Source organism: Lontra canadensis, unplaced genomic scaffold (genome assembly GCF_010015895.1).
Source record: "Lontra canadensis isolate GAN:19392208 unplaced genomic scaffold, GSC_riverotter_1.0 scaffold122, whole genome shotgun sequence".
In the NCBI taxonomy this organism is placed as follows: Eukaryota; Metazoa; Chordata; class Mammalia; order Carnivora; family Mustelidae; genus Lontra; species Lontra canadensis.
Window position 1 is genome coordinate 596,947 of NW_022631116.1, and position 14,560 is coordinate 611,506.

At 44.0% G+C, this 14,560-nt stretch overlaps 1 protein-coding gene across 1 annotated transcript in view; it reads left to right on the plus strand.

Moving 5' to 3' along the window:
• LOC116857273 (protoheme IX farnesyltransferase, mitochondrial) overlaps positions 1-14,560 on the plus strand; it is a 128,216-nt gene that overhangs the window by 16,020 nt on the left and 97,636 nt on the right. The gene's annotated exons all lie outside the window — the stretch shown is intronic.

Below are 14,560 nucleotides of genomic sequence, written 5' to 3' on the forward strand. Positions count from 1 at the left end.
GTTTGTTTTATAAAAACAGGGTCACAAAACACATTTTGTTCAGTTACTTGGTTTCTGCCTTAAATAGTGTGTCACAGACAAGCTTCCTTATCCCTAAAGTTAAATCTTCTGCCTTTTTTTTTCTTAAAGTTCTCTGTACTTCATAGTGTGGATACATTGAATTTATTGAACCATTTCCTTTTTAATTGGCATTTAGGTAGTCTGTGGCTTTTACTGCTAGTAATAATGATTTTTCATACTATCGTACATCTGTCCTTGTACACATTTATTTCTGAAAGAGCTTTAGACATGTGCTTTTGCTTTTTTTTATTTTTATTTTTTTTAATATTTTATTTATTTATTTGACACAGAGAGAGAGAGCGAGACAGTGAGAGAGGGAACACAAGCATGGGGAAGCAGGCTCCCAGTTGAGCAAGGAGCCCGATGCGGGACTTGATCCCATGACCCTGGGATCATGACCTGAGCTTAAGGCAGAGGCTTAACCCACTGAGCCACCAGGCGCCCAGTATACTTTTGGTTTTGTTTTGCTTTGCCTTTTTTTTTTTTTTATGCTTTTTGTTTTTAATGGGTAGATAGCATGCCATTGGCATGGCCGTATCATGATTTATTTACCACCCTTTCCCCTTAGATTGTTTTCAGTTTTTGTGATTACAGATGGTGTGATACCCATGACCATTTTCCCCTGGTAGGTGCCTGCAGGGGCCTTGCTCAATCAAAGGCTATGCAGACTCTGTAAATTTTAATTTTTCCTGACAGATTTCTCTTGAGAAACGTTCCCAGCAGTCTACGCTATCACCAGATTAACCAATTCTCCACAGCTTCACCAAAAATGCTAGATAATACTGCACATTTAGAAATAACTCTACCTATTTGGTGGGTGAAAAATGGCACTGGAATGTATAAATCTGTATTTTTAATTTTGTGATTTTTGTATTTTCATTTAAATATTTCCCTTACAGGAAACGCATTTCAGCCAACGGTAGAATTTGGAGATACCCGGTTTTTACTAAGTCATTAACCAGTGTTGACTGTCCGACTCACAAATTTAAGAATTTGTGAAATTCTGTCCCTGGACAAACCTCATTCCCCTTAACCCCAAAAAATTCTGTTAGTTTTTTTCATTGGAATCTCTGCATATTTACAGATTAATCTGGGGACAGATTGAGATCTTTACGGTATACATCTTTGTCTATCCAGGTTTTATCGTTTTCTTTGAATAGATGACCTGTCTTTACTGATGATTTTGAAATAGTAAAAAAATATATATTTTCAGTTGATGCTTGAGTTTTTCAGGTTTTCAGTCAAGTGACGATCAGGTTGTCTCTGTTTTTCCTATTTATACCAGTTACTTTATTCTCTAGCGTAATTGCGGCTTCATTCTGTCCCCCACTTGCTTTCCTCACTGTGGTTTCTGCTGCGTTCAGAAAGATCCGTGAGGTGGGTTACGTACAGTCCTGACTGCATTTGCTGCTGTCTGCTTTTGATCACCGCTCCTGACTTCCAACCTTCTGCTAATGGCAGTGTCTGTTTCTGTATCATTTTCTTAGTCCCTTTATTCTATTTCATGGAGTTCGTTTTTTCTGCTTTGTCCTCCTGCTATTCACGGAGTCCCTGTTATGCCCCAGATGTGCCCCTCCGAGTGTCCAGAGAGGGGTGAGGGTCCCCCCCCCCACACGCCCCGCTCCTGGCTCAGAATTCTCTGGGGGAGCTTAGGGTCTGCTGGTTCTGTGATGCCTCTTCTTCAGAAATATATGTAATCTCTTTTTCTTCTGTGCTTTTTTTTTTTTTTTATGTTGTAGAATCCTTTTTTAAAGCTTCCAACTAGCCCATTTTCCCTCTCCTCATCTTAATCCATTCCTGAGTGAAGATGACTATTCCCGGCATCGGTCACACCCCCAAAAGTGTAAAGTCCAGGAGGACAGGCACTGTGTCTCTTTGCACCCTTCCAGCCTCTGTGCCTCGAGCAATGGCAGGCACATAGTAGGTGCTCATTATGGACCAATTGAAGGAATGCACAGTTGGGTTTTTCTTCATCACCTGACAATTTAATTTGGCATTGTTGGACTCCTCTTGCCTTTTAAGTTGGAGGATAGAGGTTACCGTTTTACATGACCAGTGTAAAGGTCCTGTGGCCCGAGGAGATGCACAGGGAGCTAGCTACCAGCCAGGGAACTTTTTCTGGAAAGGTGTTTGGCCCTGTGTTTTTGAAATCACAGTGCCAGCATCTTGCTCCCCAAGTCTGGTTTTGAGTGTAGTCTGCCTTTACTCTCAGCCGAGCCCCTGAGCTGCAGAATACCCCCCATGCCAGGGTGTGGTATTAGTGGGTGTCATGTGACACTGGATTCAGTGGGCTGGAATGTTTCTTCCTAGTCTCAGGGAGAAGGATGTCAAGGCAGGACCCTGCTTTCTTTTTGGTGTGACCACTTTTCTCTGCCTCTATAAATACTCCTGCTGGGGTGCGGAAGGGACTTTTCATAGAGTGGGCCCATTCTGCCCGTGGTCCTCCCTGGCCTCTGCCCCTGGCTCCCACCTCTCCATGTTAGGAAGAAACTATGGATACCGTCAGACAGCCCTCCTTTCCCGTATTTTTCTATTTCCTTCTTAGTTGGTACTTAGGCACTCTAATTTTTTGCCAGTCAAAAAATGAAAGTAGCAAGTCATTTCTCAGCAGCTGTCTTCAATTGAGTTTCCTCTGTGCTCTAGTTAACAAATAATTTCTTGAGGGTTTTAGTATATCCTCTCTGCCTAGTTTACTGCTGATGCAGCTTTTTCTCTGGTTTTTAGTTTTACTCACTCATTTTATTGGTTTCTGGTAGGGGCGGGCCGTGAAGATACATTAGCCAATGTTCTAAGTTAGAGAAAAATATATGTATCTGGGCTATTCTGTTTTCTGATGATTATTTTATATCGGTTCAATGTTCATTAAATTGATTTTAAGTATAAGATGCTATGGTAAATGCCAGAGGAATGTCAAGATGAATTTCATGAGGATGATAATCATTCTCAAAAAATATTGACAAATTTGGGCGCCTGGGTGGCTCAGTCATTGAGCATTAGCCTTTGGTTTCTGCTTGGGTCATGATCTCAGGGTTGGGGGACCGAGCCCTGAGTTGGGCTCCTTGCTCAGTGGGGAGTCTGCTTCTCCCTCTCCCTCTCTCTTAAATAAATAAATAAGATCTTTTTAAAAATATATCAACAAATTTAAAGAAGAGAAACAGGAAAAAAAATAAGGTTGAGAATGGGCTGCATGTAACTAAAAACTTGAACAGTGACTTAAGTCAAGGGTTTATTTTTCTCTGGCTTAGAGGAGTGTGAAATGATGAGTCTAGAGCTAGTGCTAAAGGATATTGTCAGCTTACCTGGCTCCTCTTTTTGGCTCCATTATTTGCTTTGGCTCTTGTCCTCAAGACCCCAGAATGGCTGCTGCCCCTCCGTGGTCATGCTGTACTCCATGTACTCCAAAGAATGAAGAAGAGGGACTTTGTGGCAAGACAGAAACCTCCTTACAAGACTTTGCGTTTTTATTTGGGAAGGAAAGCTCCTGATGGAACTTCCCCTTAGGTCTCACTGGCCAGTACTATACCAAGTGGCTACCTCCAGCTGCAAGGGAGGTTGTCAGGTCTGGCATAATTCTTAGAGAAGTGAAACATGTAAAATCCAGCCCATCAACTGCCGGCAGCCAAGTTGTCTGTGTCCCCCCAGCACCCGCTGGGCTGTCTGAATATGCAGTCATCCCCTTCCAGGAAGAAGACGCAGGGCTGCCTGCCTCTCCATCATCCAGTTTCCCCAAGAAAACCCTATGCCACCCGGTAGTGCTCCTGGGGACCACCACCAGCACGCGCACCTTGTCCGAAGGCTGGGTCGCCTGCTCAATGCTGACTTTCCCATTGGTGGCAGTGCATGCCCGCTGCTGTGTCCGCAGCTTTTCCCTGTTATCTTGACCATCACGTGCACATCTGGAGACCTGTCCTTTGTGATAGTGAGGAGCTGTGGGGCGGGGACCGTGGCACAGAGCAGAGCTAGACTAGAGCCTTCTGGCGGGTATGAGCCTGGTAGGGCCATGCAGCTCTCCTCCCCAGACTTCTGAGCTGCACCCCCACAGGCGCCAAGGGCTTTGGCATCTGGCTCTATTTGCTTCTCCCCCAAGTGCACCATCTGCCTAGAGAGCCTGCCTTCATGTGCCCTGGAGAGCCTTGGAGTGCTGGTTCTGGTCTCCATAAACGCCTTCAGGCTGGGTTGGGACTGGGGGAGTGGGGAGGTCAGATCATGCTTTAACAAACTCTCCTTCTCTGGAGCATGTACTCACCCTCCTCTCCCTGACCCACTCTTCACCCTTCGCTGTGAGTGAACTACCTCGATTCCCATTTCAAACTAACACGCAGGTTTAGTTCTCATCGACTGGGAGCCCCAAGTCTTCCTGCCAATGCAGTATCTCTGAATTTGCACCTGTCCTTGCCTTTTCTCCCCTGGACCCAGTTCCTTTCCCCTGCCACCTCCCACCTGTGTAGACAGCGCCATCCTCCATGGATGGTGTGTCATCTGAATCCCCAGGGAGGCCCAGATGCTTGCTTCTCAACCCTGCTAGTCAGACTGGCCCGGTGCCTAGTTCTCTCTCGCTTTGGGGTATCAGCAAGAGCTTGGTTTCCGATTCAGAGCAAAGTATGCTGCGTGTCCTTTATTGAGCCCAAGGAAGGAAACAAGCGAGTTTTAAGAGAATAGGACAAGGTTACTACTTTCAGTGCTAGAAAAAGTTTTTGCTCAGCAGCTTTGTTTTAATATCATCAGAACGGTGGGGGTGGTGAATTTGGAGACAAAAAATGAAAAGGGCATATCGGTATTTTGTAAGAAAATACAGGGTGCATTTAAAAAAAAAAGATGTTTATTTATTTGTATGAGAGGGACAGAGAGAGAGAGTGAGAGAGAGCAGGAGCAGGTGGGAGGGGTCGAGGCAGAGGGAAAAGATGGGGCTCCATCCCAGGACCCCAAGATCATGACCTGAGCCGAACGCAGAGGCTTAACCCACTGAGCCACCCAGGCGCCCCATAAGGGTGCATTTTTATCTGTATTTACACCTTGGGATTTTTTGTTGCTGTTGTTGCCACCATCTGCAGAATTTTGAACAGTTTAGCCTTTTAATTACAAATAATCAGTTACTTTACTGGAGTAGTTGAATGCTGTGGTGCCTGGAAACTACTGTACCTGGACAGGTGACTTCAGGCTGCTGTGCTTTTTCATCCCTGTGCCTGCTTTTTACTTTGTCGCTTTCCCCTGTTGCCATTCTCTACTGGAGTTTTTAACCGGCTACCTTATTTTGTACACAGCATAACTCTGGGGATGGAAGATAGCCCTCCTGTGTTACCCAGAAAGTTCATGGAACTTATGAAAGCTTGGAAGCTCAGAGAGGCCCTCGAAGACTCAACTTTGCTTTAATCTAGTCCCCAACTAAGAGACCATTTTTTTGTTGTTGTTTTGTTCTTCAGATAGGTAGTTACCGTAAAGATTGTCAATGAGCCATCTGTGAGAGCTGGCAAAGTCACTTTCCCTTAGAGGGTCAGCCACATCATTAAGAGAATCTTCCATTTGTTGATTATCTTAAAAGTATTTCTAGGGGCGCCTGGGTGGCTCAGTGGGTTAAGCCTCTGCCTTTGGCTCAGGTCATGGTCTCAGGGTCCTGGAATCGAGCCCCTCATCGGGCTCTCTGCTCAGCAGGGAGCCTGCTTCCCTTCCTCTCTCTCTCTGTCTACTTCTGCCTACTTGTGATTTCTGTCTGTTAAATAAATAAATAAAATCTTAAAAAAAAAAGTATTTCTAAAAGAGTCTTTATGCTAAAAAGTTGTCTTGAACGCCTAGAATAATGACGTAGCCGGCATAATTGCGTAACTAAATCACTAGGGGTAAACGAAAATTTTCCATGCAAAAGACGATCACGATGCATTAATAGAGGTATGTCTGTGCATTTGGGTCCCAATACAAAGTGAACAAGCAAGCCCATTTTATTGCCCTGCTACGTGTGTAGCAAAAAAAAAACATTCAAATGTGGATTAAACACTAAATCCTGTCAAAATCCAAACGGTACTTTAAATGAGCAATAATCTTAATTCTTTATTTGAAAGGTTTATCGTAAAACAGCTGCTGTCTGGATAGTGACACTTCAATAGTATTGAGGTGAAACTGAGAAAAAGCTCAACTAACCGTCCCTTCTTGCCAAACTCTTATTTCAAAAGACATGGTTTTACTTCTTAAAAGTTTAATATGCATCTGTTATATGGAAAAGTTTTCCAATTAATCACAAACACTGTAAAGTGTTGTTTATTAAGTATAGTAAGAAGAAATAGTTCTTTATTGGAAAAGGGAGGAAAACCCCAACATAGGATGACAAAGTAGAAAAGCTTAGAGGGTTCAAGGAAAAACTAATTGAAAGAACAGTCGTGGGATCTCATTCAGTGTTGCATTATTAACTTAGATATAAACAGTTTTATTTATGTATTTATTTAAACAGACCTGATAGATATTTCATTTCCCTTTTCTGAATGCTGACTAGAAATGCAAACCAAATGCTTCCTGGTGAATTGCCTTGGGGACCACACATAAATGTTTCATTTTGGTAACAGTATTGCTCAATCAATTTGAAGTATGAGTTTTAATTTGGTCCTAGGATTTTTTGGATCAGCTTTGGTTGTTAACTAAATGGGAAGAAAGAGGGAAACAGGAAGGCCCCGTAAGTTCTTAACCTTCGCAGCTGTGTTATTAAAAATTTCTATAAAAAGTCTTATCTTTTAACCAGAAGTGGTTATGGTTTGTAATCAGTTACCCCTGATTGATACCCTTTAATGTGGCTGGGCAAAAGAATACCGTGTCTCTCATCCCCTGACTTTTCATCTGAATTTAGCAGTAAGCAGAAGAATTACCACCTTCTTTGATAGGTGGGTTGGTGAGAGCACTGTGTCAAGAGGTTCGCTGAGGCTGCCAAGCCAGGAAGCCTAAAAAATTCATTTACATTAGACATTGAACCATTTGAAGCTTAAGCTGTAAATAGAAATGAAGAGAGAGGAGGAAATCTTCACTACAGCTATTAAGTAAAAACTACACGCTCATTTTAAAATCAGAAAAGACTTAATTCCTGCCTCTTAATTAAGTTACATCCTTTTGAACCTTGGGATCAGCTAACAAAACTGATTCCATTGCTTGGACACACACAGGAGCAAAACCACACATGTTCATTAACTGCCTGTTCTTGTCAGCTTTGTTACGTGCAAGAAGTTTATAGAGAATATGTCTCAGGTTTGTAGGATTTGGATCCCAGTGTTGCACGGTATCTGCTTTCAGGGATAATGAGATATAATAGATCACAAGGATAATTTGAAATCTATAGAGAATCTCAAACTCTCATTTAGCCGGGGGTTTTAATCTTTTGACTAAATCTTTTATCAGAGTTGATAATTATCCAAATTGATTTATTGGAATTTTGTTTTTCACTTAATTCTTTAGGAGCCCATGCTTTTAAAAAAAAAAAAAGTGATTATTTTAAAAGACAGAGATAAAATCAGTTTGTAGCTGACCAATTTTCTAATACCATCCTTGTAGTTATTTTTAACTAATGATCTTGGGAAATAAAGTGCCTTCATTATGCTTATGCTCAGAGAACAATAGTTCTTAGAGAATTGAGCCTTTAAAAAATACCTCCCTCCCTCCCTCCCTCCCTCTCTCTCATTCTCTTCCTTCTTTCCTTTTTTCTTTTTCTTTTTCTTTCCTTTCCATTTCTCTTCTCTTTTCTTTTTTCTTTCTTTCTGTTGTGCACGTACGTATATTTATAATGTGTATACCATTGTGTATAAATGTCACGTATGGCAGAAAAATGAAGAGTTATTTGTAAATGAAATTCATATGCTCTTATACCAATGCACTGTGTTCATAAAGTGTGTTTTAAAATAATTAAAGTGAAAGTTCTCATTTCTTCCCATGTTCCTGAGTTTCCACACCCTCTTTTTCTTATTTATTTATTTATTTTTTTTGGAAGTGCCATGTTTCCGAGGTTTAAATACAAGCAGTTTGGCACTGTAAAGTGCTTCACAAACATAAGTTTTTTTACCGTTATCATTTTTAATCCACATTGATGAAAGGACTGGTCTCCGGTCACTCCCCTAGAGCCACAGAGAAGTAACCGGGCTCACAACATAGAGGCACACAGAGCTTGTAGGCAATGCTTTGTTGTCTCTAGAAGTTCCTTAAGGCATCCCTTTGAAGTCTAAGCTTAGTGGCCAGAGACATATTTCACCTAGAATTCTAGAAACCACATTTCGAGAATTACTAAGAGCGCCACTCACTAAGTCCTCACTTGCTGGTGGACATTGTGCTGAGTGGTTTTGCTACCATGAAACACAAGTGTGTCTCTTAAATGTGTCACATGGCGTGGACAGGAATGCAGAAGTCAAGGGTTGTTGGTCCCTAGGGACACTTAGCTTGGGGAAACCAAGATGGTGGGATCATTGCATTTGGGTGATTGAAAGATTGTGCTGAAAGAGGGATCTTTTCGGTGTCGCTCGAGGAGAGAAAAACAACAGGGAGGTATTTTTCAAGGAAGCAGATTTGACTCGGTCTGAAGAGAACTGTCCAACAGCTAGAGCTCTTCTGTACCAAACGGGGGTACAACTTCCCATCCCCAGATTTGGAGATAGCATCCATCTGATAGGTAGTCCTGGGGCTCTGAGATCAGGACAGAGATTAATGCCAGTTACCCAAAGTTCCCTTTGACCTTAATTTAAGGTTGTATTATTCTTGAAGTTAGCTCCTTGCTATAACCACTTACATCCTGTGCCAGAGCCTTCGGGCAGAACTCCTAGGCAGTTTCCATCAGGGGCTTTTGCTTTCTTCCAGCCTGGTGGGGCAGGCGTACTCGTGACTGTGTCAGAATAAATATATGTTATACAGAACGTAAGTAAGAATTTCTCTCTGGAGAAGGCAGGCAGACAAGAGAACATATTTGTCAACCTCGTGAATGATAGGCTCTGGAAGAAGGAGGCCCTGTTGGGTCCTAGGACAGGCCTTGTGGTTCGGAAGAGATGGGTGGGGTTGCCGCTGAGCTGAGCTTGGGCAGAATAGTTAGGACTGCCTATATCCTAAGCACCTTCCCAGACCACTGCCGAGGTCTTTGCATGGGGTGCTTGTGGTTGGTTCACTGGCAGGAATGGTGGTGGGGCAGGGTTCCTCCTTGACTTCCTTCCAGAGCCATCCCAAGGCTTGCCGTCCAGTGCCCCGCTCTGGGCTTCTGTTGGGTGGGTCACGCCTCATTGGGAGCATTGATTTTATGTTTACATGTAAAGGGACAGAATATGAGATTACCAAATAAAATATAATTTCAAGTGTTATTAATGAAAGAATATATTACACTCACTTTTAATGAGATCCTGGTGTTGCAGAATGATTCCACATAATGAATCCCAGGAAATCAATGAAAACTTTAATTACAGTTGTGTGAGAATATTGCTTTGGTCAATTTTACTTATTCAGTGTATCAATCCTTTCTGCCTTCCTCTTTCTTTAAATTAATTGCCTTGATGAAGTAAGTATAAATGCATTCTTTGTTAGAGTTTGATGTTTTTTAAGAAACGTGTTACAAAATGCAGATTTCCTCCTCAATAATAATAATTATAATAATAATCCCAATCAGTTTTTCGTGGACATTACAATGTGTGCAGTTTTAAATTAGGCAGTCTTTCCATTTTGTAAACCGCGTCAATTGTTAGATCTTACTAAAACAGTCCTTTCCCTCTGTCAGTTTTTTGGCAAACCACCTTCTGTCTCTTTTCAACTTAGGAGTTGACCCATTAGTCAAAATCTGTTGTGCTTTCTGTATTGTTCATTCCTCAGTCAAACTCTGGGGCAAATAAAAAGAAAAACAAGATACTTTCTCCTCTGAATTAATAGTTCTATTTTCATGTAGCTACACTCCCTTTCTGGTTCTTAACAAAGTGAACGTTCTTCTCACGGCATTTTTATTTTTGACAGTTTAGTGATTATGAGATACGGTCATACCCACTACAGTGGATTTAGCTCTTTCTTCTTAATTGTTTATAAAACACAGTACAAAATGTAGATGTGGATATTGAGAGATAGCTAAAGTTATTTTGGGGACTCTGGAATTTACTAATTACATACTGAAAACGTTACTGTTTATTTTCTGTGCTCTTAACTATCATTGTTGTTTATAAATAGTCTACTTTGGGCTTAAGTTCAAAGCTTTAACATAGAGTCAGGCATTATTTTAGGGGCCCTGGGTGGCTCAGTCGGTGAAGCATCTGACCCTTGATCTCAGCTCAAGTCAGGATCTCAGGGTCGTGAGATCGAGCCCTGAATCGGGCTCCGCGCTTAGCTGGGAATCTGCTTGAGATGCTCTCTCTCCCTCTGCCTTGCCCTTCCCTGCTGCACTCTCCCTCTCCCTCTCTCAAATAAGTTTAAAAAGTAAAAAAAAAAAAAAAGGAAAGAAAGAAAAAGGAATTATTTCAACTGATTGGCTCCATGGGTGGAAACAATTTACTCAGTTCATTTTGAGAGGGAAAGCCCTGCTTTCTCCTTTCCTTCCAGTTCTGCCAGGAATACCATCAACCTGTCTTCCTGGTGGTTCAGTTGAGAAGTAGCCCGGGTATTAACAGACTTTTCTTCCAGTCCTGGCTTGTCACCACACACGGTGACATGTGAGGAGTTGCCTGACCTCTCTGGAGAGCTCTTGAGTTGCGCAGAAAGCAAGATGACTCATTCTGGGTCACCGACCTGTCTACGAGGCTTGGTGACTGGTGATGGCTTCTATCTATAAAGATTGAAAAAGCCTCTTCCCAGAGGGGAGCTGTTCTGCGTATTCTAAAAGGAGTTTTGTTTGCTCTGAAATAGGTGCTTTCCTTAGGAATCATTACATAGATACAGGGATGGCTCAGTGGGCCGTGAAGTGAGGGGCCGTTCTTTCCCCACCACTCATGGGTGAAATGTCCTTTCCTTGTGCCTGCGACGGCTATGTGCGAGCCTGGGGTCACGTGGTATTTTCTTCTGGGTGTGAGGCTCCATGTGGCTGTCCTCTAGTCTGCACTTGGGTGAAATTACTGTACTTCTGCTCGTGGTACTATACGTGGACCAGAGCAGTGCACGCTTTCTGGCCCAAGCCAGCCTCTTTTCTCCTGTTTGCCTTCAGCGCCTAATCTTCCACTTGTCTCTCTGGAACCTTTTATCCAAACCCACGTGCTCGTTCCTGTACTTTCCCTGCTACCTGCTTTACACGGTGCCTCTGTCCTCTGTGCTGGAGGGAGATCTCCCAGGAGGTGTGGATACACACCACATTTGGGGACGACGTCGTTAAAGGAGGGACCTGTTGGCCAAAGGACACGTTCAGGTGACCACCTACACATGTGTACCCAAGTCACCTTTGTACCTTGTCATTGAGCCCCATCAAAGAAATACAGAAATGCCAAGAAACCTGTGCCCTGTCTAGGCCTTAGGGGCTTGTCCATATGGTAAAACAACAGAGTTTCTGTGTGCTGCTGCTGAGACTAGGTAGAAGGGCGTGCCAACCAATTCCTGACCATTGGGTGGAGCTGCCAGTTTCCCGACCCTTTCTTGTTAATGTCAGCAGTGATGGCCTCTGGTCCCTCCACTACACCTCTTCCTCCTGGTTCGTGTCTCATAATGCTCTTTGTGTCTGACACTGTTTCCTTTTCCCCCATCTGTGAGGTTGTGATGTTTTTTAAAAAGATTTTCATTATTTATTAGAGAGAGAGAGAGAGAGAGAGAGAGAGCAAACAAGCTGGGGGAGGGGAGAAGGAAAGAAACTCAAGCAGACTCCCCAGTGAGCACAGAGCCCGACGGGGGCTCTGTCTCACGACCCTAACTAAGATCAGAGCCTGAATGGAAATCAAGAGTCAGACACTGAACCAGCCGAGCCAGCCAGGCACCCTGACGTTCTGACATTTTTATACACTTTTTTCCACCACACCTCGTTGATTGATCTCATCTGTTCCTTCAGGCCCAGCCATGGTCTCTGAGCGAGTGACTCGAGAGCCTTGCTCTCTCTCCTGACTCCCCGGTCCCTTTCCTGACCTCCAGTTTCATCTTCCGTCCTATTGCTGTACATTTTTACATGGATATCCTGTGGTTCTTCAAAAGCAGCACATTTTCCTAAGACCGGCCAGCTCTGTCACTTTTCCCTGGACGGACTTCTTTCTGTTAATGTCACACTCCTTCTCCAGGTCACCAGGGTTCGGCACTTTACCTTTCCTCCTTTTTGGTGGTTATTTCGTTTTGTCTGTCTCCTGCTCGCAGTTACCAAGTCCTAATAAGTGACCCGATCAGAATATCCCTTATGTCTATTTGAGTCCCCTTTTACTACCTGTAGTCCGAGGGGGTTAACGGTAAAGCCTTTCCAGTTGTTTCTCCAGTGTCCACTGCTTCTAGGCTGACCTTCCAGGGATAGGGCACATCCTTGCCTTGGGCTGGCAGTGACTCTCCTGCCAACCAGACAACATGCAAACTACCCAGCTCGAGACTCTGCCGTCTGGCAGCCACCCCTCTTCCTACCCCCTTCCTCTGGACCTGGCATAATGGTAGCCCTAAAAATCTAGTGGTGAACCACGCAGTCTGCTCCTGCCCGAAGGAGTATCTGGGGAGGGCCTCCCTAAGAAGTCATATTTGAGGGGCACCTGGGTGGCTCAGTCGGTTAAGCGTCTGATTCTTCATTTCAGCTCAGGTCCTGATCTCAGGGGTGTGAGATCAAGCCCCACTTCGGGCTTGGTGCTGAGCGTGGAGCATGCTTGGGTTTCTCCCTCTCCCTCTACCTCTCCCTGTCCGCACCCTTGTCTCCCTCCCCTACGCCCATCCCCCCACCCCCACTCCTGTGCTCACTCTCTCTCTCAAAAGAAAAAAAGAAGTCCTATTTGAGATAAGATCTGAAAGCTATGGAAGGGGACAAGAATCCACAGACAAGAAAGCCTGGCCTGCTTATAGAGCAGAAGGCCCTCCCAATAGAGAACAGTGCATAGACTAGAGAGAGGTACAAGATGCATCCACGCGGCAGAAGAAAGAGTTTGCCTTTTAGTCCAGGTGTAGTGTCAAGGACTTTTGAAGCAGAGTGATATGATTGGCTTATATTTTTAAAATATCACTTGGTGAATGCGTGGGTGGTTCGGTCTGCTAAGTGTCTGCCTTTGGCTCAGGTCATGGTCCCAGGGTCCTGGGATCGAGCCCTGCATCAGGCTCCCTACTCAGCAGGGAGTCTGCTTCTCCCTCTGCCTCTGCCTGCTGCTCCCCCTGCTTGTGCTGTCTCTCTCTCTGACAAATAGATAAACGAAATCTAAAAAATAAAATACTATTTGGGAGAGAGGGGCAAGGTGGAAGCAAGGAGACCACTTAGAGGACAAGCTCTTGCCGTTGTCCAGACAAGATAATAGCTTGGACTAGATGACATGTTTCTCAGCCTCAGCCCTATTGACATTTTGAGCCAGAGAATTCTTTGTTGTGGGGGTCTGTCCTTTGTGCCAGAGGATGTCAGAGTCATCCCCGGCCAGTGTCTGCCCACCTCCAGTGTGACAACCAAGTATGTCTCCAGACATTACCGAAGATCCCCAGGGGCAGAACCACCCCAGACTGTGAGTCAGTGGGCCTGATGGTGGCAGTAGAGGTGGGTTTGAAACCAACAGTACTCACAGTTGACGGGAGGTCGAGCAGGGCAAGAGTTGAGGGACTCAGTAGTGCTTCCTACGTGTTTGGTCTGAAATCCTGGCCGATGGCGTCAGATTACTTTAGACTCCTGACACTGGTCTCTCTTGCCCCGGTGCCTGTTCTTGGAACTGTCCAACCACCCTTGATGTCCTACCATCCTACCATTCTCCTCCTTTTCTTACCTCCCTCCTGCAGGTCCAGCTTCAGTGCCATCTTCTTGAAGTCTTCTCCAGTCAGCCCACCACTGGTGATCTTTTCCCAGTGAATTTCTACAGCCCTGTATCGTACCACCCCTAGACACTTTCTGGGTCCATCAGCTTCTGTCAACGCCCCCGGGAAAGAAGGACCAGGCCCTCAGGGAGGGAGCAGTGTTGATGGATGCCTGAATTACATGGCTTTGCTTTTGTCTCTCTGTTCTCACTGGTGGCTGTAGGATTATTATCTCCCTCTGTTCATCATCTAACCGTAATCTGGACCCCAGAACCACCTCTTTTATAGGTGAGCCTCTGCTCAGATGGTCTGGAATTGTCACAGAATTGGGACACTTACTATATGCTGCCCTGTATTAGAATTACTGATGTATGACTGTCATTTCCCCGTCAAACAAAGTGCCTGAGAGCAGGAAGGAGCCGTTACATACCTTTGTCCCATAAACCGCCTGATGCCCAGCACAGTACTGATGACGAATTCGGTATTCAGTAAATGTTTGTTGAATGAATAAGTGAATGATTGGATCTGGAACATTTTTTTTTTTACTCTTGAGTATAATGGCACTAAAGGAAAATTAGCACTTTTCTATCATGAACACATATAATTTTGATAATCAGAAAAAAAATTTTTAATTGTTTATAATGATAGAGGA